Source organism: Lepisma saccharinum, chromosome 11, assembly GCF_977018435.1.
Source record: "Lepisma saccharinum chromosome 11, izLepSacc3.1, whole genome shotgun sequence".
Lineage (NCBI taxonomy): Eukaryota > Metazoa > Arthropoda > Insecta > Zygentoma > Lepismatidae > Lepisma > Lepisma saccharinum.
In genome coordinates this window covers 71132873-71158672 of record NC_139239.1, presented here as the reverse complement: position 1 = coordinate 71158672, position 25800 = coordinate 71132873, and the positions used below count along the sequence as shown (strand labels likewise).

Here is a 25800-nt window from a genome sequence, read left to right as displayed (position 1 = left end):
AAGTAATACAATACCTTCCAGTGAATCTGAAGTTTGTACGTTTATAAGAATAGTACATTACAATATTTTGAATAAAATGAGATGCTCTTGCCGAAACCCGGGATCGAACCAGGGACATTTAGATCTACAGTCTAACGCTCTCCCAGCTGAGCTATTTCGGCTGATAGGCATTGAAGTAATACAAAACCTTCCAGTGAGCGTGAAGTTTGTAATTCATAAGAATAATACGTTTACAGTATTGTGAACAAAATGAGATGCTCTTGCCGAAACCCGGGATCGAACCAGGGACCTTTAGATCTTCAGTCTAACGCTCTCCCAGCTAAGCTTTTTCGACTGATAAACCTTCAAGTAATACAATACCTTCCAGTGAGCGTGAAGTTTGTAATTCATAAGAATAATACGTTTACATTATTGTGAATAAAATGAGTAGCTCTTTCCGAAACCCGGAATCGAACCAGGGAACATTAGACCTTCAGTCTAACGCTTTCCCAGCTGAGCTATTTCGGCTGATAAACCTTGAAGTAATGCAATATCTTCCAATGAGCATGAAGTTTGTAATTCATAAGAATAATACGTTTACAGTATTGTGAACAAAATGAGATGTTCTTGCCGAAACCCGGGATCGAACCAGGGACCTTTAGATCTTCAGTCTAACGCTCTCCCAGCTGAGCTATTTCGGCTGATAAGCATTGACGTAATACAATACCTTCGAGTGAGTCTGAAGTTTGTATGTTTATAAAATTAGTACGTTAAATATAGTGAATGAAATGAGATGCTGTTGCCGCAACTCGGAATCGAACCAGGGACCTTTAAATCTTCAGTCCAACGCTCTCCCAGCTGAGTTATTTCTACTGATAAACCTTCAAGTAATACAATAGCTTCCAGTGAGCGTGAAGTTTGTAATTCATAAGCATAATACGTTTACAGTATTGTGAATAAAATGAGATGATCTTGCCGAAACCCGGGATCGAACCAGGGACCTTTAGATCTTCAGTCTAACGCTCTCCCAGCTGAGCTATTTCGGCTGATAGGCATTAAAGTAATACAAAACCTTCCAGTGAGCGTAAAGTTTGTAATTCATAAGAATAATACGTTTGCAGTATTGTGAACAAAATGAGATGCTCTTGCCGAAACCCGGGATCGAACCAGGGACCTTTAGATCTTCAGTCTAACGCTCTCCCAGCTGAGCTATTTCGGCTGATAGGCATTGAAGTAATACAAAAGCTTCCAGTGAGCGTGAAGTTTGTAATTCATAAGAATGACACGTTTACAGTATTGTGAACAAAATGAGTAGCTCTTTCCGAAACCCGGAATCGAACCAGGGAACATTAGACCTTCAATCTAACGCTTTCCCAGCTGAGCTATTTCGGCTGATAAACCTTCAAGTAATACAATACCTTCCTGTGAGCGTGAAGTTTGTAATTCATAAGAATAATACGTTTACAGTATTGTGAACAAAATGAGATGCTCTTGCCAAAACCCGGGATCGAACCAGGGACCTTTAGATCTTCAGTCTTACGCTTTTCCAGCTGAGCTATTTCTGCTGATAAACCTTCAAGTAATACAATAGCTTCCAATGAGCGTGAAGTTTGTAATTCATAAGCATAATACGTTTACAGTATTGTGAATAAAATGAGATGATCTTGCCGAAACCCGGGATCGAACCAGGGACCTTTAGATCTTCAGTCTAACGCTCTCCCAGCTGAGCTATTTCGGCTGATAGGCATTAAAGTAATACAAAACCTTCCAGTGAGCGTGAAGTTTGTAATTCATAAGAATAATACGTTTGCAGTATTGTGAACAAAATGAGATGCTCTTGGCGAAACCCGGTATCGAACCAGGGACCTTTAGATCTTCAGTCTAACGTTCTCCCAGCTGAGCTATTTCGGCTGATAAACCTTCAAGTAATACAAAAGCTTCCAGTGAGCGTGAAGTTTGTAATTCATAAGAATAATACGTTTACAGTATTGTGAACAAAATGAGTAGCTCTTTCCGAAACCCGGAATCGAACCAGGGAACATTAGACCTTCAATCTAACGCTTTCCCAGCTGAGCTATTTCGGCTGATAAACCTTCAAGTAATACAATACCTTCCTGTGAGCGTGAAGTTTGTAATTCATAAGAATAATACGTTTACAGTATTGTGAACAAAATGAGATGCTCTTGCCGAAACCCGGGATCGAAGCAGGGACCTTTAGATCTTCAGTCTAACGCTCTCCCAGCTGAGCTATTTCGGCTGATAAACCTTGAAGTAATACAAAAGCTTCCAGTGAGCGTGAATTTCGTAATTCATAATAATAATACGTTTACAGTATTGTGAATAAAATGAGATGTTCTTGCCGAAACCCGGGATCGAACCAGGGACCTTTACATCTTCAGTCTAACGCTCTCCCAGCTGAGCTATTTCGGCTGATAGGCATTGACGTAATACAATACCTTCGAGTGAGTCTGAAGTTTGTATGTTTATAAAATTAGTACGTTAAATATAGTGAATGAAATGAGATGCTCTTGCCGCAACCCGGAATCGAACCAGGGACCTTTAAATCTTCAGTCCAACGCTCTCCCAGCTGAGTTATTTCTACTGATAAACCTTCAAGTAATACAATAGCTTCCAATGAGCGTGAAGTTTGTAATTCATAAGCATAATACGTTTACAGTATTGTGAATGAAATGAGATGATCTTGCCGAAACCCGGGATCGAACCAGAGACCTTTAGATCTTCAGTCTAACGCTCTCCCAGCTGAGTTATTTCGGCTGATAGGCATTAAAGTAATACAAAACCTTCCAGTGAGCGTGATGTTTGTAATTCATAAGAATAATACGTTTACAGTATTGTGAATAAAATGAGATGATCTTGCCGAAACCCGGGATCGAACCAGGGACCTTTAGATCTTCAGTCTAACGCTCTCCCAGCTGAGCTATTTCGGCTGATAGGCATTGAAGTAATACAAAACCTTCCAGTGAGCGTGAAGTTTGTAATTCATAAGAATAATACGTTTACAGTATTTTGAGCAAAATGAGATGCTCTTGCCGAAACCCGGGATCGAACCAGGGACCTTTAGATCTTCAGTCTAACGCTCTCCCAGCTAAGCTATTTCGACTGATCAACCTTCAAGTAATACAATACCTTCCTGTGAGCGTGAAGTTTGTAATTCATAAGAATAATACGTTTTCAGTATTGTGAATAAAATGAGATGCTCTTGCCGAAGCCCGGGATCGAACCAGGGAACATTAGACCTTCAGTGCAACGCTCTCCCAGCTGAGCTATTTCGGTTGATAAGTATTGAAGTAATACAATACCTTCCAGTGAATCTGAAGTTTGTACGTTTATAAGAATAGTACATTACAATATTTTGAATAAAATGAGATGCTCTTGCCGAAACCCGGGATCGAACCAGGGACATTTAGATCTACAGTCTAACGCTCTCCCAGCTGAGCTATTTCGGCTGATAGGCATTGAAGTAATACAAAACCTTCCAGTGAGCGTGAAGTGTGTAATTCATAAGAATAATACGTTTACAGTATTGTGAACAAAATGAGATGCTCTTGCCGAAAACCGGGATCGAACCAGGGACCTTTAGATCTTCAGTCTAACGCTCTCCCAGCTAAGCTATTTCGACTGATAAACCTTCAAGTAATACAATACCTTCCAGTGAGCGTGAAGTTTGTAATTCATAAGAATAATACGTTTACATTATTGTGAATAAAATGAGTAGCTCTTTCCGAAACCCGGAATCGAACCAGGGAACATTAGACCTTCAGTCTAACGCTTTCCCAGCTGAGCTATTTCGGCAGATAGGCATTAAAGTAATACAAAACCTTCCAGTGAGCGTGAAGTTTGTAATTCATAAGAATAATACGTTTACAGTATTGTGAACAAAATGAGATGCTCTTGCCGAAACCCGGGATCGAACCAGGGACCTTTAGATCTTCAGTCTTACGCTTTTCCAGCTGAGCTATTTCTGCTGATAAACCTTGAAGTAATGCAATATCTTCCAATGAGCATGAAGTTTGTAATTCATAAGAATAATACGTTTACAGTATTGTGAACAAAATGAGATGTTCTTGCCGAAACCCGGGATCGAACCAGGGACCTTTAGATCTTCAGTCTAACGCTCTCCCAGCTGAGCTATTTCGGCTGATAAGCATTGACGTAATACAATACCTTCGAGTGAGTCTGAAGTTTGTATGTTTATAAAATTAGTACGTTAAATATAGTGAATGAAATGAGATGCTCTTGCCGCAACCCGGAATCGAACCAGGGACCTTTAAATCTTCAGTCCAACGCTCTCCCAGCTGAGTTATTTCTACTGATAAACCTTCAAGTAATACAATAGCTTCCAGTGAGCGTGAAGTTTGTAATTCATAAGCATAATACGTTTACAGTATTGTGAATAAAATGAGATGATCTTGCCGAAACCCGGGATCGAACCAGGGACCTTTAGATCTTCAGTCTAACGCTCTCCCAGCTGAGCTATTTCGGCTGATAGGCATTAAAGTAATACAAAACCTTCCAGTGAGCGTGAAGTTTGTAATTCATAAGTATTATACGTTTGCAGTATTGTGAACAAAATGAGATGCTCTTGCCGAAACCCGGGATCGAACCAGGGACCTTTAGATCTTCAGTCTAACGCTCTCCCAGCTGAGCTATTTCGGCTGATAGGCATTGAAGTAATACAAAAGCTTCCAGTGAGCGTGAAGTTTGTAATTCATAAGAATAATACGTTTACAGTATTGTGAACAAAATGAGTAGCTCTTTCCGAAACCCGGAATCGAACCAGGGAACATTAGACCTTCAATCTAACGCTTTCCCAGCTGAGCTATTTAGGCTGATAAACCTTCAAGTAATACAATACCTTCCTGTGAGCGTGAAGTTTGTAATTCATAAGCATAATACGTTTACAGTATTGTGAATAAAATGAGATGATCTTGCCGAAACCCGGGATCGAACCAGGGACCTTTAGATCTTCAGTCTAACGCTCTCCCAGCTGAGCTATTTCGGCTGATAGGCATTAAAGTAATACAAAACCTTCCAGTGAGCGTGATGTTTGTAATTCATAAGAATAATACGTTTACAGTATTGTGAATAAAATGAGATGATCTTGCCGAAAACCGGGATCGAACCAGGGACCTTTAGATCTTCAGTCTAACGCTCTCCCAGCTAAGCTATTTCGACTGATCAACCTTCAAGTAATACAATACATTCCTGTGAGCGTGAAGTTTGTAATTCATAAGAATAATACGTTTTCAGTATTGTGAATAAAATGAGATATTCTTGCCAAAACCCGGGATCGAACCAGGGAACATTAGAACTTCAGTGCAACGCTCTCCCAGCTGAGCTATATCGGCTGATAAGTATTGAAGTAATACAATACCTTCCAGTGAATCTGAAGTTTGTACGTTTATAAGAATAGTACATTACAATATTTTGAATAAAATGAGATGCTCTTGCCGAAACCCGGGATCGAACCAGGGACATTTAGATCTACAGTCTAACGCTCTCCCAGCTGAGCTATTTCGGCTGATAGGCATTGAAGTAATACAAAACCTTCCAGTGAGCGTTAAGTTTGTAATTCATAAGAATAATACGTTTACAGTATTGTGAATAAAATGAGTAGCTCTTGCCGAAACCCGGGATCGAACCAGGGACCTTTAGATCTTCAGTCTAACGCTCTCCCAGCTGATCTATTTCGGCTGATAAACCTTGAAGTAATACAATACCTTCCAGTGAGCGTGAATTTCGTAATTGATAAGAATAATACGTTTACAATATTGTGAATAAAATGAGATGTTCTTGCCGAAACCCGGGATCGAACCAGGGACATTTAGATATTCAGTCTAACGCTCTCCCAGCTGAGTTATTTCGGCTGATAGGCATTGAAGTAATACAATACCTTCCAGTGAGCGTGAATTTCGTAATTCATAAGAATAATACGTTTACAATATTGAGAATAAAATGAGATGTTCTTGCCGAAACCCGGGATCGAACCAGGGACATTTAGATCTTCAGTCTAACGCTCTCCCAGCTGAGCTATTTCGGCTGATAAACCTTGAAGTAATACAATACTTTCCAGTGAGCGTGAATTTCGTAATTCATAATAATAATACGTTTACAGTATTGTGAATAAAATGAGATGTTCTTGCCGAAACCCGGGATCGAACCAGGGACCTTTAGATCTTCAGTCTAACGCTCTCCCAGCTGAGCTATTTCGGCTGATAAACCTTGAAGTAATACAATACTTTCCAGTGAGCGTGAAGTTTGTAATTCATAAGAATAATACCTTTACAGTATTGTGAATAAAATGAGATTTTCTTGCCGAAACCCGGGATCGAACCAGGACCTTTAGATCTTCTAAATAATTGCACTGTAATTGCTTCGGTCTGTATTTGTGGACTAGTTATCAATAGATACACAGATTCTAGTGCCGTTGATCGGAAATAACTTGTTTCACTGTCAAATTTTGGCAGTAATACAGGTGCTGTAAGTTCGATGTCTCTTAAGTAGGCATGGAGTATATATCCGGTCAAGTTCGGCGTATCTTTTAGCGCTAGATGAATATTTCTATGATTGAGGAGAGCCTGTGCTTGTATTTCAATATTCATTAGATTTAGTCCACCTGTTCTTAATGGTAAACACAAAGTGGTATAGGCCACTCTAAGTACATGGGACTGCCATATAAACTGTGTGACCAGCCGTCGTATTTCTGCTGCACTTGCTGGTGGGAGTGGTAATACTTGAGCAACGTACCATACTTTTGAAAGAAGAAACACGTTGCTATAAGTCACTCTAGAGATTATGGATATATTCCTTCGCTTATCGCAAAACACTGCATGTCTTAGTTTTGATATCACCACACTATATGTTCTATTTTTCATTTCTTGTATCGTTGAACAAAACACTACCCCCAAGATTGTCACTTCATTCGCAATATCATAAGGTGAATCTTGATAGCAGTTTATTGGGTTTTTTCCTAGCTGCAAAATTTTGGATTTTTTATCGTTTACTTTTAACCCTGTTAATTCTTGCGTTGTTTTTAAGATAGCCTGCCACTTCTGCAAGTCGTTCTCATCATTTATCAGAACAGTTACGTCATCTGCATACGCGAATGTTCTAAACGATTTTGTGTAGATTTCCACTCCCCGCACCTGTTCTTGCATCCACCGTACAATGGGTGCAATTGCTAAGCCAAATGCAAAGAGTGATAATGGACACCCTTGTCTTAATGATCGTTTCAGTGGGAAAGACGTTGACAGTGTCCCGTTAACATTAAGGCGTACTCTTGCATTTGTGTAAAGCAACTGAATAGCTGATACAATTTTTTCTCCTAATCCTACTTTTCTTAACAACGTAAAGAAATAATCGTGCTTGATTGTGTCGAACGCGTTTGCAAAGTCCAAGGCCAGGATTGCTGCTTTTGATCCAACTTTCTGTTGTTGAAGTGCCACAACGTCTCTTAATGTATTTAACAGTTCAAAAATTGCACCATGCTCTCGAAAGATGAATTGTTGTGGTCCTATTAATTTCTCCGCCAATTGTTGCAGTCGTTTTGTGATTAGTCGTGTGTATATTTTATAGTCCACACACAAGAGTGTTATCGGGCGAAAATTCTTTGCCGAGATGAGTCGTCCTGGTTTCGGCACGAGTACCATCACTCCTAACAGGCTCGTTTGTCCCATGCGCTGTTGTCGAAAAACTTCATTTACCCATCGCGTCAGCATGGTCTGTACCACTGGCCACAATGTTTGGAATAATTCAATAGGTAAGCCATCGATGCCTCCAGTGCGATTGCGTTTGCCGGCCATTACAGCTAGTTCCACTTCCTCTCTTGTAAAAGGCTGTTGAAGGCACTCCCTTTCTTCCTCTGTTACTCTTGGTATATAGTTTTCGATAACGGAAAAATCTCGTTGCTTATCAGCACTTGTGTCACTGAATTTATTGGAAAAGTAATCTACTAAATGTATTTGAATGTCTTTCGTATTTGTAAGTTTTACTCCTCCTTCATCGTCGATATCTGTTATCAACTTCCGTTGTTCTCTGCGTCTTTCTCCTAGGACCTGCGCCAGCGAAGGTTGTTCTTTGGGATCGAACATTACTAATTTGCTTCGATAATTATATCCCTGCATTTTTTGGTTGTACATTCTCAGAACGACCGCTTGTATTTTCTTATATTCACTCAGTACCGTTTGATCTGTTTTGAGTTTGTTTGCTAATTCTCTCAGAACTGCATGGTAAAAGTTATACTTCTTATAAAAATCCGCCATTTTTTCTTTACTGTATTGCATGCAAAAGTATTTAATTGAGGGTTTTAGATAGGAGTCCCACCATAGTATGAAGTCCGTCTGTCTATGACTCATGGCTTCCCATTTTCCCCATTGTTCCTCAAATTCCTTACGAAAGGCTTCATCTTGAAGTAGTTGAAGGTTTAATCGCCAATAACCTCTTCCTTTCCGAACGTGTGGGATATTTAAAGCTATATCTAAATGGACACCTAAATGATCACTGAAACAGTTTGGAAGTACCTCTATTTTTGTTGAATGCGAAAACAGTTCTTTTGTTACATAAAACCTATCTAGTCTACTAGCCGTATTTGTTCTAATGTATGTATATCCTTTTTCGCTAGGGTGTTTTCTTTGCCACACATCGATTAGGTCAAACCCGGACACTAAAGTTTTTAAACTTGGTGAAGAATTAAACCCAGGTGTTTGATCCTCTCGCCTTATTGTACAGTTAAAGTCTCCCGTGCACAATATATGTTGTCTATTTCCGCCTAGGGCTGTAGCTACTTGAGTATTGAAAAAATCCTCTCTCTCTTTTCGTACGTCACTGCCAGACGGAGCATAAATATTGCATATCCACACGTCACCCACATTTACACAAATTAGTCTACCTGATGGATGGTATAGTACATTTGATACTGTAATACTATTTCTAACTATAATTGCCGTTCCCGTTGAGTTATGATTACTATTATTATATACTACATAATCAAACCCAATATCAAGATTTTCTATACCTAGTTCTTGAATACAAACGATATCTAAATTATAAGAACGTACGTATATAGTCTATGAGAGCTTTTCGTTTAAGTTCAGATGAAAGTTTGTTGATATTTATTGTAGCCACGTGGTAAATTATTTCCTGTTCCATATGCTTGCTTTGAATGAATGTTTTATAACACTCGCTTGAGTTGTCAGAACTTAAGTTATTGATTACAGATATTAAAAATAAACACCATAAAACAGACACTACTACCATTACTACTATCTATATATTTTGTCAAAGTTAGTTATTATTCTCCGTACTATCACCGGTACCTGTGTCCACTGTCGTATTTACTGCTGGTTTCCTTGCCTTATTTCGTTTTGGGGTGAGGTCGCTTCGACGCGGTCGGCGATCTCGACGTACTGCGTTTCTTCTGGCGATGCTCAAAGGTGTCTTGGCGACGGCGCTGAAGTTGCCATTCCGCTTCCTTGGCCTGTGAGGACTTCAAAGTTCCGGCATCTATGGACGTAGGCATCTCATTGTTCGCACCTTCCATCTTCAATGTAGAACCCATCATCTCGGGGGTGGATATCCCTTGATTTGGCTCCGGCGTGCCGTCGGACGAATCGACCGACGTGTCGCCATGCTGCTCAAGATCCATGTTCACTGGTTCCAGTATTGGGATGTCTTCTGCATTCTGGTTCTGGTCTGTCGACTCCTCCGTTATCACCTCCATTGCACTTGCGTCGACGGACTCACTCAGGGGTTCAGCTGGTAGCTGTTCTGTCTGTTTTTGGGGGGAGTTCGAGGTCGAAGCGCGATCCAAGTTATTGGCGTCGGTCTCGGTGTGCTGCGCAGATAGGTTCGTAAAGGTTGCCGACATCACTGGTTCGGTGGCATCGATCTGATTGGGCCCAAATCTGGCGACATTAGCATACAGGGTGGGATTCTTCACAGGCCCAACAGGACGTCGTTGGGGGCACTTCCCAGCCACGTGTCCCCCCAAATCACAGATAGCACAGGTGCGTTCCTGACCAAGATACGTCACCCAGAACCGTTGTCCACATATAATAACATATGAGGGAATCGGGTGACGTAATGACATTTTCAAGATTTTTCGTCCCGTTCGAACTTTATAAATATGGTCTCCTGTGTACACTTCGTCCAGAATTTTGTTGATAATTTTGCCATATTGGCTCAAAACTGAACGTATGTCGTCATCTTTGAGTTCCTCGGGTACTACGTGTATCCGGACCGTCACATAGTCCATATCTGCCCACGTCATGTCAACACTATATTCATCGGTATCGTCATGATATTTAACACAACCATTTGAGTTCTGTATCAACCGATCACCAAGCACGCGCGAAGTTAATTTCAGGAACACACATTTATGATACAAATGAATTTCTATACTTACTACTTGTTCTGGCGTTAGCTGCAACGTGTCGTTAATCCAACGATGTAAGTCTAAGGTCGAAGGTCTAGTTGCAACATTTCGAAAGTTTAAATTCAGAGTATTAATTCGTCGAATCACCATTCTACTAACTGGTTCTATTCAACAGGACACAAAAGTTGCCACGCGAATGGAAAGTAACCGCTTATGCACGAGCAGCGCGCACGACGTCTGCTCACTCACGCGTTCCATGCGAGACTATGAGATGTTCTTGCCGAAACCGGGAATCGAACCAGGGACCTTTAGATCTTCAGTCTAACACTCTCCCAGCTGAGCTATTTCGGCTGATAAACCTACAAGTAATACAATACTTTCCAGTGAGCGTGAAGTTTGTAATTCATAAGAATAATACGTTTACAGTATTGTGAATAAAATGAGATGTTCTTGCCGAAACCCGGGATCGAACCAGGGACCTTTAGATCTTCAGTCTAACGCTCTCCCAGCTGAGCTATTTCGGCTGACAAACCTTGAAGTAATACAATAACTTCCAATGAGCGTAAATTTCGTAATTCATAAGAATAATACGTTTACAGTATTGTGAATAAAATGAGATGTTCTTGCCGAAACCCGAGATCGAACCAGGGACCTTTAGATCTTCAGTCTAACGCTCTCCCAGCTGAGCTATTTCGGCTGATAAACTTTCAATTAATACAATACCTTCCAGTGAGCGTGAAGTTTGTAATTCATAAGAATAATACGTTTACAGTATTGTGAATAAAATGAGATGTTCTTGCCGAAACCCGGGATCGAACCAGGGACCTTTAGATCTTCAGTCTAACGCTCTCCCAGCTGAGCTATTTCGGCTGATAAACTTTGAAGTAATACAATACCTTCCAGTGAGCATGAAGTTCGTAAAACATAAATATAATACGTTTACAGTATTGTGCATAAAATGAGATGTTCTTGCCGAAACCCGGGATCGAACCAGGGACCTTTAGATCTTCAGTCTAACGCTCTCCCAGCTGAGCTATTTCGGCTGATAAACTTTGAAGTAATACAATACCTTCCAGTGAGCGTGAAGTTTCTAATTCATAAGAATAATACGTTTACAGTATTGTGAATAAAATGAGATGTTCTTGTCGAAACCCGGGAACATTAGACCTTCAGTGCAACGCTTTCCCAGCTGAGCTATTTCGGCTGATAAGTATTGAAGTAATACAATACTTTACAGTAAATCTGAAGTTTCTAATTCATAAGAATAATACTTTTAGAGTATTGTGAATAAAATGAGATGTTCTTGCCGAAACCCGGGATCGAACCAGGGACCTTTAGATCTTCAGTCTAACGCTCTCCAGCTGAGCTATTTCGGCTGATAAACCTTGAAGTAATACAATAATTTCCAGTGAGCGTGAATTTCGTAATTCATAAGAATAATACGTTTACACTATTGTGAATAAAATGAGATGTTCTTGCCGAAACAGGTGACGGCGGAACAGTGTGGGAGGGAGACCAGCAGTCGGTAGGTAAGCCAAGGCCCGCCAAGTTGCTGTAGAGCTATGGGGTTATGTTATGATATATATGAACAAGAAACTGTATTAGCCTTATCTGCGGATGTTTGAAAAGTCCTGTAGTAAATTCACAAATTCGTCGTTCCGGTTCAATATGAGTAATATGCATTGGCTGTAAATAGTTTTAATTGTATCAAAAATGCTAAAAGTACACATTTTACTAACTACACGACTTTCCCAATGATTCCAAATGACTAACTTGGAGTGATATTCATGTGCATTAGCACTGGCCTCTGTGATGGAGTGGTTAGCACATCCGGGAGTTCGAATCCCGGCATGGATGCTCTTTGTGAGTGTCCGTTCATCAGTTTCATCATATAATTCATCATCAGGCGGAGCACAAAGCACGACGCCTTAGGTTGCAAGACACGTTTTTATTACGTTAAGAAAAGAAAGAACATCAAAATCATCTCACCTAGGATAATCCACCAACTGCAGAAAACACAAAAGAATGTCTTCCGCCTGTTCTGCACATGTGTCGCAACAGGCTGAATAGCTATGCACTACTACAAAACATCGTCATTATTTCCCTAGTTTACAGCACCATACAGGAGAGATATCCTGCTACTCGATGTTATAAACTATTCCATATATGTTGGTCATAGGCGTGCGCACGGAAGGGGGGGGGGGAATTGCCCCCTAATCACGGACGTTCGCAGATTTTTCCACAAAGGGACAAGAAAGGTATTTTTTTCATGGGGCATATTACCCCGATACTAGTGCTGTCCCCTCTAAAAACACCACTTGAATTTGAAATTATCGCATTCCTGTGTCCCCATTACATAATAATTAATGTAAATTACTATGACTGAAATATAATTATACTTGTGAAATATATACTTTTAGGTTGACCTTCGTTTTCGAGGTGTGGTCATCCTTGCCCCCTTCCAGACGTTCCATTCCACTATATTATTGTACTTTCACCTAGAAATTTTGTGGAGAGCAATATTGTCGATGTTATTAAACAATATTATACTCTAAAAGGAAATGGCGCAACCACAAGGGGACAGGGGGGCATTGCCTTTTGCCTTTTTCCAACCTTGGACGGAAATCAATTATAGGGGGAGGGCATACATTGAAGTAAAAAAAAGCAAGACTAGCAGAATCTATACTAGTAGCAGGACAAAAGGATACTCAAGACGGAATTAGTTTTCACGTCCATCTTGCATTATTTCTTCCAGACGGTCAGGATCACTTGCAGGGGGTTACAGAGGGACAATTGTCCCCTCGACTTTAAATTTTATACAAATAAAAATACATTTCGTAAAATTTTCTTTCTCGCTTCGCTCGCGGTACCTGCTTTTCTTGCAGTCTTGTCAACTTCCGAGCCGTAGCTAGGAAGTAGCGGGAGTTGGCCCTGGGCGCCGAACAATCTGATTGAGAAAAATTGTAAAAGAGAATGCCATGCCGTCCCATGAAATTTTTTGCGCCCTATTAAATCAATACTGTTTTCAACTTTCAAAAATTTGGATCGAAAAATTTTCTTGCTCGCAGTTTCTTTTCTCCAATACATTGTAAATTACCAGAGAGAAAGTAAGAACAACTAAGTAATGCAGACGATTGCTGCTATAACAGTTTGGTTTGGAAGAAAACGAGCGCTCACATTTCAGAGACAATCTATATAATTTTGCTGTCGGTTTGTTAAGGGGCGGATGAATAGATTACGTAATGTATTTAAATAATATGTTAATACCTAGGTATATATATATACACACGCGCGCGCGCGCGCGAACACACACACACACATATATATATATATATATCACATCAATGCAAGAAACTAAAACAGTGAGATAAAATGAGGTTTTCTTTCCCGATCTGACTGCATTTTCAAGGCTTTTGCCCCACCCCCGCCCCTTATCAGAGAGTCTGCGCACGCCTATGATGTTGGTACCTTCTTCTAATAATAAAAACAAATTAAAATAACTGTAATATTAAATTAATAATTAAAATATTAATTAATATTGTTATTACGTGAATGGGAAAAGGACGGCATATGAATAGGAATATAACCGCGCATATTCATTATCTAGCTCATGAATAGTTCAGATCGCTTCAATTTGTATAAAAACAACTGCCCTGGCAAGGTGATTGTGAAACAGATAAGGAATTGAATATTGTTTGAATAACGAAAAAGGATGTTAGATCCATTTGACGAAATGAAAAGCTCTTAATTTAATATTTAATTATATTACTTAAGTAGTGGTGTGCATAAATCTTATTTGATACAGTCATCCAAAGTTGTTTGACCCCAATCTAATCCTTCCCTTAGAATATGTTTGAGGGAAATACACGTCTCTCGATTATACGACAGATGCTAAACAAAACAAGCATATTTACATTATTTAATTTTAGTACTTCGTAAGTCTCTCGTGGAAGATTCGGACTCCCTGGACACCCCGCCTCCCCTAAATAGTCCTTGGCTCTCAGTTGTATTGCGATGTTCGTCAATGTGTGTTTTTCTCGTCTATGGTTTTTCTTCTTTCAGACACTCGGAAAAAGTTTTGTCTTGTAACAGGAAACCTGTTATGGTCAGACTCTTGAGCGGGGGGAGAGTAGCGGACAGGGAACCTTGTGGTCTGCTTCTTTCGACAGAGCAACCCCTCCCTCCAGCAAAGGTCTCCCATGCAATGGATTTGCCTTCGAAGGGGGAAATGGAATCAATATTGGTAAGACTAGGAAGAATAAATGACATCTGTCCGCTGCTTTTTTCGAGCGACGCTCTTACGGCCTCGGCTGGATGTTGAAAGAAATCCAAATTTCGAGGGTGTCGTTATACCGCGTTTGTTACAACCTGTCCCCTTTCCCGCGCTAGGGAGCGCTCTACAGTTTCGGTGCCAATGAGAAACGAGGAAAAAATCGTCTGCTGGGCAGCGAGGAGCGAATGGAAGCCAGAAGAGAGGCGCTTACGTAGACGCTGTTGCGACGTTGCGTATTTTAATTGGCTGCCTGGCTTTGACTTTCCCCAGCACCGAGAAAAGCCAGGGAACCGGGACAGGTTGTAACAAACGCGGTATAGTTAAGTTCTAACAACAGTACCAAGGGAACACGAGGGAGGCGCTGGCGTCGCTTTCAAGAAATTCTCCTTTTTCCCCATTCACAAACCCTCCCATATTCTTACCATCGTTACCCAGTTTCAGCAACCCGACCTCGCTGCTTTTACGATCTGGCAGGGAGGGCAAGAATAGAATGGTCGTGTCCACTGGCCATTGACAGATGTGACGGAACCCTGAAGAATAACTGTTTTCCTTTCCTTTTTTTTTTTTTTTTTTTTTTTTGGTACACATCGTCCTTTGAGATCACCAGCCTATGCACTGTGAAGCTGCATGTTTCTTTTTGTTTCCTTCGGTACATTCATTTCGTTACACTAAAATGGCCAACTAACATAGATTATGTAGTAAAATACCTAAAATATAAATTCTCCGCTTTGGAATCAGGATTCTGTTGTTACTGTTCTCGTACAAGAAGCTACACACTTTGTGTTATCAGGGTCTCTCCGATGGCGTAGTGGTGACGTCGTCGCCTTGTAATCAAGGGACCCCGGATTCAATACCCGGTGGAGGCACGTAGTGGCTCCAGTGGCGTAGCAGCCGTCCCCGCAACCCCCGCAATGCTCTTGCACTTTTTATATAATCGCAGAAATTCCACAGATAGTGTCGCTTATAAAAAAATCGATTTACGAAACAGAAATCTGGTTCCCAGTAACATCATATACGACGTCTGCGATAACAAGCAGTGACGTATTATCTCAGCCAGAGGGGCCCCAGTAACTTGTCATATGGGTCCCCCTTCGAAATGCAGAATTAACTTACTTGCTCGCAGATGTCTATCGATAGGAAAATATCCCTCATCTCATACCTTTGTATCTATGCAGTTTGTCGTAAGGTAGTGTAGGGTGTCAATGGTCTACAGTTATGAATCCAGTTGAAATATTCAGTTGCTCAACCAGTCTATCCTTATTTTCCAATAAACATCAAAATTGTTAAATCGTAACCTTTTAGTTTTACACGTGATATTTAAAATTTAACTTCGCACCAAATATTTTCAAGGGGGGCCCCAATTCTTTTCATATTGAAATAAGAGCTGAAATGAATTTCCCACATTGTCTACACTTGATACGTTTTACTTCAAAGGGGCCGATAACCTCAGTTAAAGGTGGGACCCATAGTAATTTATCCCTGTGCTGTAAAGACCATTATCCCATTCTCTGCCACACAGGGTATACAAAGTATGAGTTAAATATGACCATTATTTTGTGTCATTTTGTAAGTTCATTTTTCTTACAATTTGGCATTTTGTGGACATTTCTGTCGAACTAGTTCTTATTTTCCAATGTGTTACGATTTTTTTTATCTGCAGTGTTCGAAGGGAAAATTCCTAGCTGCAAATTTCCTTGTTCGCGTTGGGGATAGAAGGAAGGATCCTTGTGTGGAACCAGGCACGTATCCAGGAATTCCTTTCGGGGGGGGCCTCAACACCATTTTTAAGGGGTATAGTAAGAACCTCACAATTGTATGTTCAAGACCAGTGGTGGCAATTGGGTTCCAAAAGGGTGGGGGGGGGAGTGCGGAGGTCGTTGCAAGGAAAGTTTACTTTATCTTGGTAGACAAGGCTTAACATTAAGAGGCCATAATGTTGAGACAAAAAAATGGGGAGCAACTATCCCTTAAACCGTCGCCACTCTAAGGCTGTCATTTTAATCAGAACATGAAATTGGAACGTTTCTTACCACTCGACTCCTCTGTTTCCATGTATTAACATTGTGTGCTGGAACTATCTTAGTATGCGTGTTTGTCCATTTCTTCTCAGCAGGCATCAAAACATCTATGGTGTCTTTGAGTGTTTTTACGAAGCTGTTACACATGCACGGGATGGACAATCCACTCGACAACGCGAGATTCAAATTGTGGGCTGCGAACTGGACGCAGACAGCTCTCGAATATTTCTCTCTGATTCGAGCCTGAACACCACTAACGTGTCTTGTCCTCCCATGTTGCAGCTCTTATAAAAGGCGAAACCCACCAAATTGTTCAGATTCAGGCCTTAGCACTCACAAGTGTTCAAAAATTCCCGTCACAGCTTCCGCTGTCTTGTCATATACCGGCACGAAACAAAGGAAGTCTTCTCAAATACAGGTGGATCACGAAACAATTAATGCACAGTGAAAAACCCTTCCGTTCCCAACACATCTAATGTTTCGTCTCCCAGTATGATCAAATGCTTACTCATTTATCTCCAGTGACGTGCCCAAGGGAGGGTTGGTGAGGTCATAACCCCATTTGAGCCAGTATTCCTATTTTTTAAATATTTTTTTTTAAAAAAATAGGAACGTCAAAGACAGGAAGAAAATGGCAAAATCGGGACTAAACACCAAAAATAGTATGCGTAACCCCTATCCCTTCCGAAAATCCTGGGCACGCCTCTCTTTATCTCGGACACATTTTTTAAAATCAACTCACCAGAAGTTTTTATCATTCCGTATTGGAGATTGAAGTAAGATGCGTTCTTCCTGCAGGTTTGGATATGATCCTTTAGGGTGCTGTCGTCTGCCTGCCTTCACACCTAATCTTAACAAGGCCCTAATTTTCCATCCTTGTGACTTGGATTTTCAAGACTTAGGAAGGTTTCAGACCGAAGGGACACGCGATACATGTCGATTGGAATGGGCCAATCAACAGCAACGTTTCACACCGGAGCGACACAAAAGGCCGCACAAACCTAATCTTCAGGTGACACGGTGTGAAATCTCCCTTATTAGGCCAATGTTATTGTCACCTCGAAGTAGTAGCTCTTGTTGACCACAGAAAAAAAAAAATTTCAACCGGTGGGAATGCTCCTCAGTTTTCTTCTCTCTCCTATATTTTCTGTGCTTGTTCACTATACAGGCAACACCTTACGATTTGATATACACAGGACATGTACTATGTAGACATTTTAACGAAAAATTGGTTGAAGTCAAGGATGGCTAAGTGGCTCAGTTGGTAGAGCCCTGATTTGGGTCCTGATAGAGCCTGCAATTTCCGCCTAAAATGTCTACATATGCAACATCTTCTTGCTTTCTCTTCTCGACATTCATAAAATTTTCGGCTGTCTCTTTATGGTAGTTAAGTGTTTGAATGTGTTTCGAACCCAGTAGGCTTAAACAAAAGTATTTTTTTATGCCATGAAATTCTCGGACTGCATATACGAAATTAAGTTCTCGCAAAACTAAATCATCACTCAAAACTTTGATTTTTAGTTGATCTATGCAGCTTATTTCTGTTTTAATAAACCACTCCAATATCTGGTACTGCTGAAATATTCACGAGAGAGAGAGAGAGAGAGAGAGAGAGAGAGAGAGAGAGAGAGAGAGAGAGAGAGAGAGAGAGAGAGAGAGAGGCGCAGGCCTTGATCTCTTCGGCCCTCGAACCGAACTAGCACTACACTGAGGCCCCGGAAGTTCTGCTGTCGTCAATGTCTTCATTTTCAAATCACTATATCTTATAAAGCAACCAGAGGACGCTGACTGATCTGATCACCAATCGACTGTATGAATTGTCACACTTACCTCTGAAATCTCATTAACCGATTCTTTGTACAGATCAACCGAAAAATTGAATCCGCGTATTTATATCCTCATTATATTCTAGAACGTTCCGCAGATAAAACGATTCGTTAATGTTGCCAGTAGTTGACTCCTTCTCTCATTCAAGAACGTACACTCTCCCGCCTTCCAGAGATTAGAAATTACAACGAATCTCCTTACATGTGGCGCTACCTTTGTTGTGCAGCTTCAAAATGCTGACAGGTCTCTTCATAGTGCTCAAGTGTGCTGCGACAACACCGAAAGCGCAAGAAAAGTTTACGTGCAATATTATCAACAACAGGTTTATAGAACATTCTCCGTCTTGCCTCGATAATTTTCTATCTCCTTAAATCATCGTCACATTATTCAAAAAGCCAAAAACCTAATTTTATCTAGTGTAAAATAAAAAAATTCCTGGGGGGCTCGAGCCACCTCAACCCCACCTTGGATACGTGCTATTAACAATAACAGGGTTATAGAACATTCTCCGTCTTGTCTCGATAATTATTTCTCCCAAATTATCATCACATTATTCAAGAAGCCAAAATCGTAATTTTATCTAGTGTAAACAGAAAAAAATCCTGAAGGGGGGCTCGAGCTTCCTGTTTCCCACCTTGGATACGTGCTATTGACAATAATAGGGTGAATAGAACACTCTCCGTCTTGTCTCGATAATTATTTCTCTCAGATTTATAAATTTATTATCTTCACATTATTCAAGACGCCAAAAATCTAATTTTATCTAGTGTAAATTGAAAGATTTCCTGAGGGGGGGGGGCTCGAGCCACCTCATCCCCACCTTGGATACGTGCAATTAACAATAACAGGGGTATAAAACATGCTCCGTCTTGCCTCGATAATTATTTCTCTCCTTACATTATTTTTACATTATTCAAGAAGCCAAAAACCTAATTTTATCTAACGTAAACTGAAATATTTCCTGTGTCCCATCTTGGATATGTGGTATTATCAATAATAGGGTTACTGAACATTCTCCGTCTTGCCTCGATAATTATTTCTCTCCTTAAATTATTGTCACATTATTTTATTTCACACCACAAGAAACCAAACCAAAAACTTCATTTTATCTAGTGTAAACCTAAAACTTTCGGGGGGGGCTCGAGCCCCCTAAGCTCCCCCTCTGGATACGTGCCTGTGTGGAACAACTTGAAGATAATGAAGGAGAATGATTATGCAAATTCGAGCACTGATGGTCTATTAATAAAAGGTTATTGTCTCATGAAAAAGTCTTTAAGAAAGTTTGATCAATGGTCTATCGAAAAAAGAATGGCAGCGTTAAAATTATGAATAATGATGTTGAGGTCTACTAACCTGTGGCAACCTTCTTTTATTTGGGGAGGGGGCTCAGTTCTTCCAAGCTGCATTTCATTGAGTGACAAATTTTCAGTGAATAGAGTTCCTTCGCAGCTTTATTATCTATCACTCAATACTAGAGTCCGCAGTTATTTCTTCGTAGCAGATTGAAATGTACCTTGTGATAGGTTACTACCGACAATCTAGATGTCCGGTTCAAGCCCCATTACTGAAGGATAAGTTTGTTGCTTGAGGATATTACTCGCTCAGTATTGGAAGGCTAATATGAGCGACTCTTACGTTGAATCTTGGCCTGGAGGAACCAGGGATGGCTTAGAGGCTGAAGGCACGTCCACCTCAAAGTCCAAAAAAGGAGTGTTTACTATATGTTTACAATTCCACCAAAACAGTATTTTTTTAATATCTGTGTAATATATGTAACTTCATTAAAAAAATATTTCAAGCAAAAATACAAAGCATCACGAACAAAATATTTGGCAGCGGGAAGCTTCCCCCTCCTCCAAAACTGATTCCTGGCTGTGTCGCTGCGTTGAAGTAGAGAAAATATTTCCAGATTCTGCTTCCAGTTATTTTTCAGAGATTCAGACCATCCTGATTTAGTTTCAAGAAGGTACTACAGTGATATAAGTCGATAACAAAAAAATGGGAAGGCATAATATTTGAGGTAAAAGTTAATTTCTTGTACAACGAAGGGGGGAGGGCAGCTAACTAGTTAACTATTGTAGTACCTCCGTCCCACTCTGGCATCATATATTTTTTTTTTTACACTAAGGGGCCCCTTCAATATTTTACTTGCAGGGGTGCCCAAAGATCTGCGCTACGCCACTGAGTAGCTCGGATCCCACTTTAAACTATACGTCCAGTCCCGATTTGCTTTTCTGTGCATAAATTGGTCTTAAAACAAGTTTAACAAACAAACGTTTTGCTATCAGTTCACAATTATAATTGGCTGTTCTCTAATAGTTGGAGATATTGATAAATGTCCAAAATCGATAGATGCACGTAAAGAGTGAGGTATTTGCAAAATTTCCGGCAACTACTCTTGAAGCATAGATATATTATAAATTGTACATATATAGTCTCCCCACAATAACCAAATATTAGCAAGCAGATGGAGGACTTCCCCTTCCCTTTCAGATACCATTCTGTACATAACCGCCGAACTCGGGACCTCTATTACTCAATATTAGTCTGTTCGATACCCGGTGGAGGCACATGGCACAGTGGTTGGGATCCCACTTTAAACTGTAGGTCCAGTCCCGATTAGCCTTCCTGTGCATAAAGTGGACTTAAAACAACAAATCAATCAATCAATCAATTAAGATTAGTCAAAAGCAGGCACATATCAAGAAATATATTTCGGGGGAAGAAGAGTCCGAACCAAGTCTCAGAAATAATAATAATAATAATAATAATAATAATATAAATGATGAAATTAAAGTATTCACATTAGATTAATGACATTAATGAAATATGTAAATTAATTAATAATGTATTATTATTATTATTACTTGAATAGGCAAAAAGACGATGTAAGAACAGGGATATAACAACACGTATTCTTTATCTAGCTTAGGTGTAGTTAATATCGCAAAAAAATGAAATGGGAAATGAATGTCAAATAGATCAAGGATCGAATATTTATTGAATAACAAAAAAGAAGGTTGGATCCAGTAGACGAAAAGTAAATTTCTTTGTTAGTTCCAGTGTGCATAAATCTTCTTTGACACTGGCCTTCACAATATAATCGCTGCCTTCCAAAAGTTCGGCAGAAATAAATAACCTTCGATTATACAACAAATACTAAAACGTATATTTTTATTATTTAATTTCAGTACTTGATACCCTCTGGCACTGGCGTACGAAAAATTACAGATTATAATTATATTTTCCTATATATATTTTCTTTTGGGGGGCTGAACTTGTGAACTTTGATGGTGCATAAACAGTGGCGCAGGAACATTTTTCATCTGTAAGGTACAAAATTCGTCCTGCATATTATATATATATATATATATAAATGTGTGTGTGTGTGTGTTATACACACACGCACATAAAGTTGGGGCATTGAAAATTCCATTTTAGAAGAGCACACACAAATTTCCTGTTTTTATAAATAAATACATTTTATTTATTTATCTATTTTTTAAAGAATTTATGGTTATTTTAAAAACAGATAATTTCGAAACATAAAGCTCGTTTTGTGCTCATTTGGAAGAGGATGAAACGAAAAATCAGAATTTTGTCATTTGAAAGTAGCGAATACGAGTATCTATTAATTTTAATGCAGGGTGCATTTGAAGGGACAATAGGAGGGATTTTCCCCCCGTCTTGTTTTGAAACATCAGATTTCTATTTATGAGTGACACATCTCAACCGGGGATCATTATTTACAACCCACTTGTAAACTATATCGTACATATGGTGTTCCATTTGAATTCAATTAAGTTTATCACATACAAAAAATTATCTTTATGCAATTTATGGTGACTGTGTACAGTGACACCAATTTATATGGGTCTGTGGGGCCCGAGCCCACCCAATAATTTATGTGATTTTGTGAATTCAAATTTTTGAGCCCACCCAGTGTTTTTGAAAAATTGGCACCCCTGGCTGTCTCTTTTAAATGCCATGTATTCGGTATATTTTCAGACTTCTGGTGATTCACAAGTACTCTTGTATCGAACACTAAAACTGGGCGGCGTTTCTGACGTATGTTGAGTCGCTTGGTCATTTAATCTTCTTCGAGAGCTTGTTGAGATCTGTAGTATTTTGTTGTGTTTTATAAAAATAAGTCGAGGTGGTCCCTGATGGAGGAAAACCATATGTTTGAAAGCATTGTTTTCAATCTTAATTGCACAATAAGAATGGCCGCTTTGAAGACAGGTTTATGTTTGCATATAGTCCTATTAAATGCACACACATGGCATTTAGATGATTAAGAAAGTGTGTTTTATGTCAGGAAACATGTCATGTCAGCCAAGACACATTTTCACCTCACTCAAGGATTATGTGAATTCAATTGAAATTGTACATACCAATATCTACAACTGAATGTGAATGCGGGTTCCGTGCTATGAATCTAACCTTTACTGAACAGAGTGAGATTAAATATTTGGTTGAATCATAGAATACTTTGCCGTAAATCAATTTCAGTGTTGGTGTTTTATTTTCATTTGGTATGAGTTCAAATTACCATTTTAAACCTTCGTTTTAAAAGTAATTCAAACACAAAAATGGTTATTGGGGGTCATTTTTAGTTTTTTCGACTTTATTACTACCTTCATTTGAATTTTTTATTTTCTAAAAATTTGGGGGGGGGGCTGTAGCTTCTTCAGCACCCACTCTGCGTATGCCAGTGCCTTCTGGATCTCCCTCCCCTAAATAGTCCTCGGCTCAAAAGTGACAGAAAAGCCAAGGTGAATTCCTTTTTATAATCTCTAATTCTCCGAAACTATTCTTTTTGGAATGAAAAATAGAGATTAAAGTTGATTTGAAAAAAAAAAGTATTGAAGGACAATAACAGGGAAGTTTTACCTTTGTAAAGTCGGCTGTGCGTCTCACTGGCCTGCAGGAGACTAAGATTAGATTACTGGGCGTGTTTTGTAAGGTCGGATTTTTGCGGCCTTCTCTCTGCATAAAGCGGCTCTGGGGTTCACCCATTCTCAAATAAATAGGTACCAGTGGAGGACGACACCCTAGGGGCGGGGAAGGCTAAAGGAGGCTGGAGCGTGATGCTTAAAAACCAAAGGATAGAGAATGAAAGTGAAAATAAAGATAGATTGATTGATTTGTGGTTTTAAGTCCACTTTATGCACAGAAAGGCTAATCGGGAGTGGACCTACAGTTTAAAGTGGGATCCGAACCACTGTGCCATGTGCCTCCAGTGAAAATAAAGAGGCAAAACAGACTGAAAGAGAGGAAAAGGAAGAGAAAAACCAACCAAAACAGAGTATAACAACAGAGGGAGAGGTGGATTGAGAGAAATGAAGATAAACATTTCTCAAGATGGAGTGAGAAAAGGAACAAAGAAAAGAAACAGTACAGAACGATAAAGAGATAAAGGAAGGACGAGAAACAAAAGGAGAGGCATACAGAAAAATCTATAGAAAGAGAGAATGAGAAACAGAAGCAAAAGGTAGAAAGCGAAATAGAGAACGAGCAAGTGGAGGGAGAGAGAGAAAGAGAAGGGCAAGAAATGAAGGAAGCTCTATATCTGAAGAGCCAGGGAGAGAGAGCAAAGAACGCAGGAGAGAAAATGGAAAAAGACCTAATCGTGAAAAAGATACAATGGTTTTACACACACAGAGAGATAAAAGAGTTATAAATAAAAGGGAGTTTTCTGTATTACAAGTCCTAGACTCTCCCAAGTCTCATTCCAGCTCAAATGAGGCGAAAAAAAAGTCGTCCTAGATTCGAGTGTAAACGAAATTTTAAAATTTTACTCGCTAAACTGCTGGAAAAGGAATACAATTAAATTGTATTCAAATATTATGCACCATTACCAAGGAGGGCCTACCAGATGGCTTAATGGTAACACCTTGTAATCAGAGGGCCCCGGGTTCAATAGCCGGTGAAGGCACGCCGCTCCCGAAGGAGTGGTTTGGATCCCACTTGAAACTAAATATTAAGATTTCACCAGATTTCTGACTGTGATGCACCGCAAAGTCATAAGTCCTATAGGCTCGAATGTCAGTTAATGAATGAATGCTTCCTTAGTTAATGTTACCAATGTCAAGTCACTGTTCAAATTAAAGGGGATTCCAGGTAAGTGTCTCCTGTCTCATTTTCCCCAGGCTCTACATCTTTCAACCAGTAACATAAATTTTCCCCTTCGTAAATTTTCTGTTATTTTTGTATAATTTGTCTTTTAATTTTTAGGTTCAGTTAACGCGGACACAGTCAAAATTGTCAATTTTTACATAATCTTACATTAATTTTTGTATTAAGTCCTGTGTTATGCACAGATAGGCTAATTGGAATTGGACCTACCCCTAACCCGGGAACCCTTGATTACAAGGTGATGACGTTACCACTATGCGATCGGGGAGATCATTAATTTCAGATGAAATTCATGGTTTGGAAATACATTTATTAAAATTTTGTTACTCCACACCAAACTCACACAGAGCATTGTCGTCCTATTAAATTTTGCGCTTTATACGTTTCATAATAATAATAATAATAATAATACGCACGATGATAATAATAATAATAATAATAATAATAATATGATGAACGTTAATTTAAATTTTTATCTATTATTTACTTTGAGCCTCAATAAATTAAAATAAATCAGTTCTTGGGTGTCACCGCGCCGCAAAATATTTAGTATAAGTAATATAATTGTATTAGGTAAAAAAAAAAGTCAAGATGCGAAAATGGGAATCTCTGAACCACCCTCTTCCATCCTACATTTTCTTCAATTCCCATTATGATGCATAACCTAGATATGTAAAAAAATCGGAGAGCATCACAGAGTAAGTCAACGAAGTAACTGGCTTTCTTGTTTTGGATCAGACTTGTAAACCGACGTAATTTGTGTAAACTAAGTGATGGCGATTCACTTCCTCGACTTGCAAGACTGTCTGTCTTGTATTTTGAAAGTAGCCACCCACTGAAGGAATGAATGCACTTCCCTGAGTTTCCAAAGTCTTTGCGCGGACAAAACATAAACCAGATGTCAAAGCAAGACAAGTTTACAAATTGCGGTGTGAAACCCTCCCCCTCCTCCCCCCCTTCTCCGCTCCAAGCGGCACATGACTGGTGCCGCAGATGGGAGAATACACACATTCAGAGGGTTGCTTGCCCAGAAGCGACAGCAGCGCCATAAGCGGAAAATCCTCGAACTTTCAGAAGGCGTATTAACTAAATACTTGTCTTTTTTGTAATAAAATTATGTAATTTCTATTGAAGATATTGTGCAAACGCTTGGAATTATCTATATAAATTCA

At 39.6% G+C, this 25800-nt stretch overlaps 24 non-coding genes across 24 annotated transcripts; all 24 read right to left on the bottom strand.

Annotated features, from left to right (window-relative positions):
* Positions 1–88: 88 nt before the first annotated feature.
* TRNAY-GUA (transfer RNA tyrosine (anticodon GUA)) lies at positions 89–161 on the bottom strand. The gene has a single exon. It is a non-coding gene; the product is annotated as a tRNA-Tyr (tRNA).
* Positions 162–607: 446 nt separating this feature from the next.
* TRNAF-GAA (transfer RNA phenylalanine (anticodon GAA)) lies at positions 608–680 on the bottom strand. Its single transcript has one exon. It is a non-coding gene; the product is annotated as a tRNA-Phe (tRNA).
* A 272-nt stretch (positions 681–952) lies between these two features.
* On the bottom strand, positions 953–1025 carry TRNAF-GAA (transfer RNA phenylalanine (anticodon GAA)). The gene has a single exon. It is a non-coding gene; the product is annotated as a tRNA-Phe (tRNA).
* A 100-nt stretch (positions 1026–1125) lies between these two features.
* TRNAF-GAA (transfer RNA phenylalanine (anticodon GAA)) lies at positions 1126–1198 on the bottom strand. Its single transcript has one exon. It is a non-coding gene; the product is annotated as a tRNA-Phe (tRNA).
* A 446-nt stretch (positions 1199–1644) lies between these two features.
* Positions 1645–1717, bottom strand: TRNAF-GAA (transfer RNA phenylalanine (anticodon GAA)). The gene has a single exon. It is a non-coding gene; the product is annotated as a tRNA-Phe (tRNA).
* Positions 1718–2163: 446 nt separating this feature from the next.
* TRNAF-GAA (transfer RNA phenylalanine (anticodon GAA)) lies at positions 2164–2236 on the bottom strand. Its single transcript has one exon. It is a non-coding gene; the product is annotated as a tRNA-Phe (tRNA).
* A 100-nt stretch (positions 2237–2336) lies between these two features.
* On the bottom strand, positions 2337–2409 carry TRNAF-GAA (transfer RNA phenylalanine (anticodon GAA)). Its single transcript has one exon. It is a non-coding gene; the product is annotated as a tRNA-Phe (tRNA).
* A 445-nt stretch (positions 2410–2854) lies between these two features.
* TRNAF-GAA (transfer RNA phenylalanine (anticodon GAA)) lies at positions 2855–2927 on the bottom strand. The gene has a single exon. It is a non-coding gene; the product is annotated as a tRNA-Phe (tRNA).
* Positions 2928–3027: 100 nt separating this feature from the next.
* On the bottom strand, positions 3028–3100 carry TRNAF-GAA (transfer RNA phenylalanine (anticodon GAA)). The gene has a single exon. It is a non-coding gene; the product is annotated as a tRNA-Phe (tRNA).
* Positions 3101–3373: 273 nt separating this feature from the next.
* On the bottom strand, positions 3374–3446 carry TRNAY-GUA (transfer RNA tyrosine (anticodon GUA)). Its single transcript has one exon. It is a non-coding gene; the product is annotated as a tRNA-Tyr (tRNA).
* Positions 3447–4065: 619 nt separating this feature from the next.
* On the bottom strand, positions 4066–4138 carry TRNAF-GAA (transfer RNA phenylalanine (anticodon GAA)). Its single transcript has one exon. It is a non-coding gene; the product is annotated as a tRNA-Phe (tRNA).
* Positions 4139–4410: 272 nt separating this feature from the next.
* On the bottom strand, positions 4411–4483 carry TRNAF-GAA (transfer RNA phenylalanine (anticodon GAA)). The gene has a single exon. It is a non-coding gene; the product is annotated as a tRNA-Phe (tRNA).
* A 100-nt stretch (positions 4484–4583) lies between these two features.
* TRNAF-GAA (transfer RNA phenylalanine (anticodon GAA)) lies at positions 4584–4656 on the bottom strand. Its single transcript has one exon. It is a non-coding gene; the product is annotated as a tRNA-Phe (tRNA).
* Positions 4657–4929: 273 nt separating this feature from the next.
* On the bottom strand, positions 4930–5002 carry TRNAF-GAA (transfer RNA phenylalanine (anticodon GAA)). Its single transcript has one exon. It is a non-coding gene; the product is annotated as a tRNA-Phe (tRNA).
* Positions 5003–5448: 446 nt separating this feature from the next.
* Positions 5449–5521, bottom strand: TRNAY-GUA (transfer RNA tyrosine (anticodon GUA)). Its single transcript has one exon. It is a non-coding gene; the product is annotated as a tRNA-Tyr (tRNA).
* A 100-nt stretch (positions 5522–5621) lies between these two features.
* On the bottom strand, positions 5622–5694 carry TRNAF-GAA (transfer RNA phenylalanine (anticodon GAA)). Its single transcript has one exon. It is a non-coding gene; the product is annotated as a tRNA-Phe (tRNA).
* Positions 5695–5967: 273 nt separating this feature from the next.
* TRNAF-GAA (transfer RNA phenylalanine (anticodon GAA)) lies at positions 5968–6040 on the bottom strand. Its single transcript has one exon. It is a non-coding gene; the product is annotated as a tRNA-Phe (tRNA).
* Positions 6041–6140: 100 nt separating this feature from the next.
* Positions 6141–6213, bottom strand: TRNAF-GAA (transfer RNA phenylalanine (anticodon GAA)). The gene has a single exon. It is a non-coding gene; the product is annotated as a tRNA-Phe (tRNA).
* Positions 6214–10650: 4437 nt separating this feature from the next.
* Positions 10651–10723, bottom strand: TRNAF-GAA (transfer RNA phenylalanine (anticodon GAA)). Its single transcript has one exon. It is a non-coding gene; the product is annotated as a tRNA-Phe (tRNA).
* Positions 10724–10823: 100 nt separating this feature from the next.
* TRNAF-GAA (transfer RNA phenylalanine (anticodon GAA)) lies at positions 10824–10896 on the bottom strand. Its single transcript has one exon. It is a non-coding gene; the product is annotated as a tRNA-Phe (tRNA).
* Positions 10897–10996: 100 nt separating this feature from the next.
* TRNAF-GAA (transfer RNA phenylalanine (anticodon GAA)) lies at positions 10997–11069 on the bottom strand. Its single transcript has one exon. It is a non-coding gene; the product is annotated as a tRNA-Phe (tRNA).
* A 100-nt stretch (positions 11070–11169) lies between these two features.
* Positions 11170–11242, bottom strand: TRNAF-GAA (transfer RNA phenylalanine (anticodon GAA)). The gene has a single exon. It is a non-coding gene; the product is annotated as a tRNA-Phe (tRNA).
* A 100-nt stretch (positions 11243–11342) lies between these two features.
* TRNAF-GAA (transfer RNA phenylalanine (anticodon GAA)) lies at positions 11343–11415 on the bottom strand. The gene has a single exon. It is a non-coding gene; the product is annotated as a tRNA-Phe (tRNA).
* Positions 11416–11676: 261 nt separating this feature from the next.
* TRNAF-GAA (transfer RNA phenylalanine (anticodon GAA)) lies at positions 11677–11748 on the bottom strand. Its single transcript has one exon. It is a non-coding gene; the product is annotated as a tRNA-Phe (tRNA).
* Between the last annotated feature and the right edge of the window lie 14052 nt (positions 11749–25800).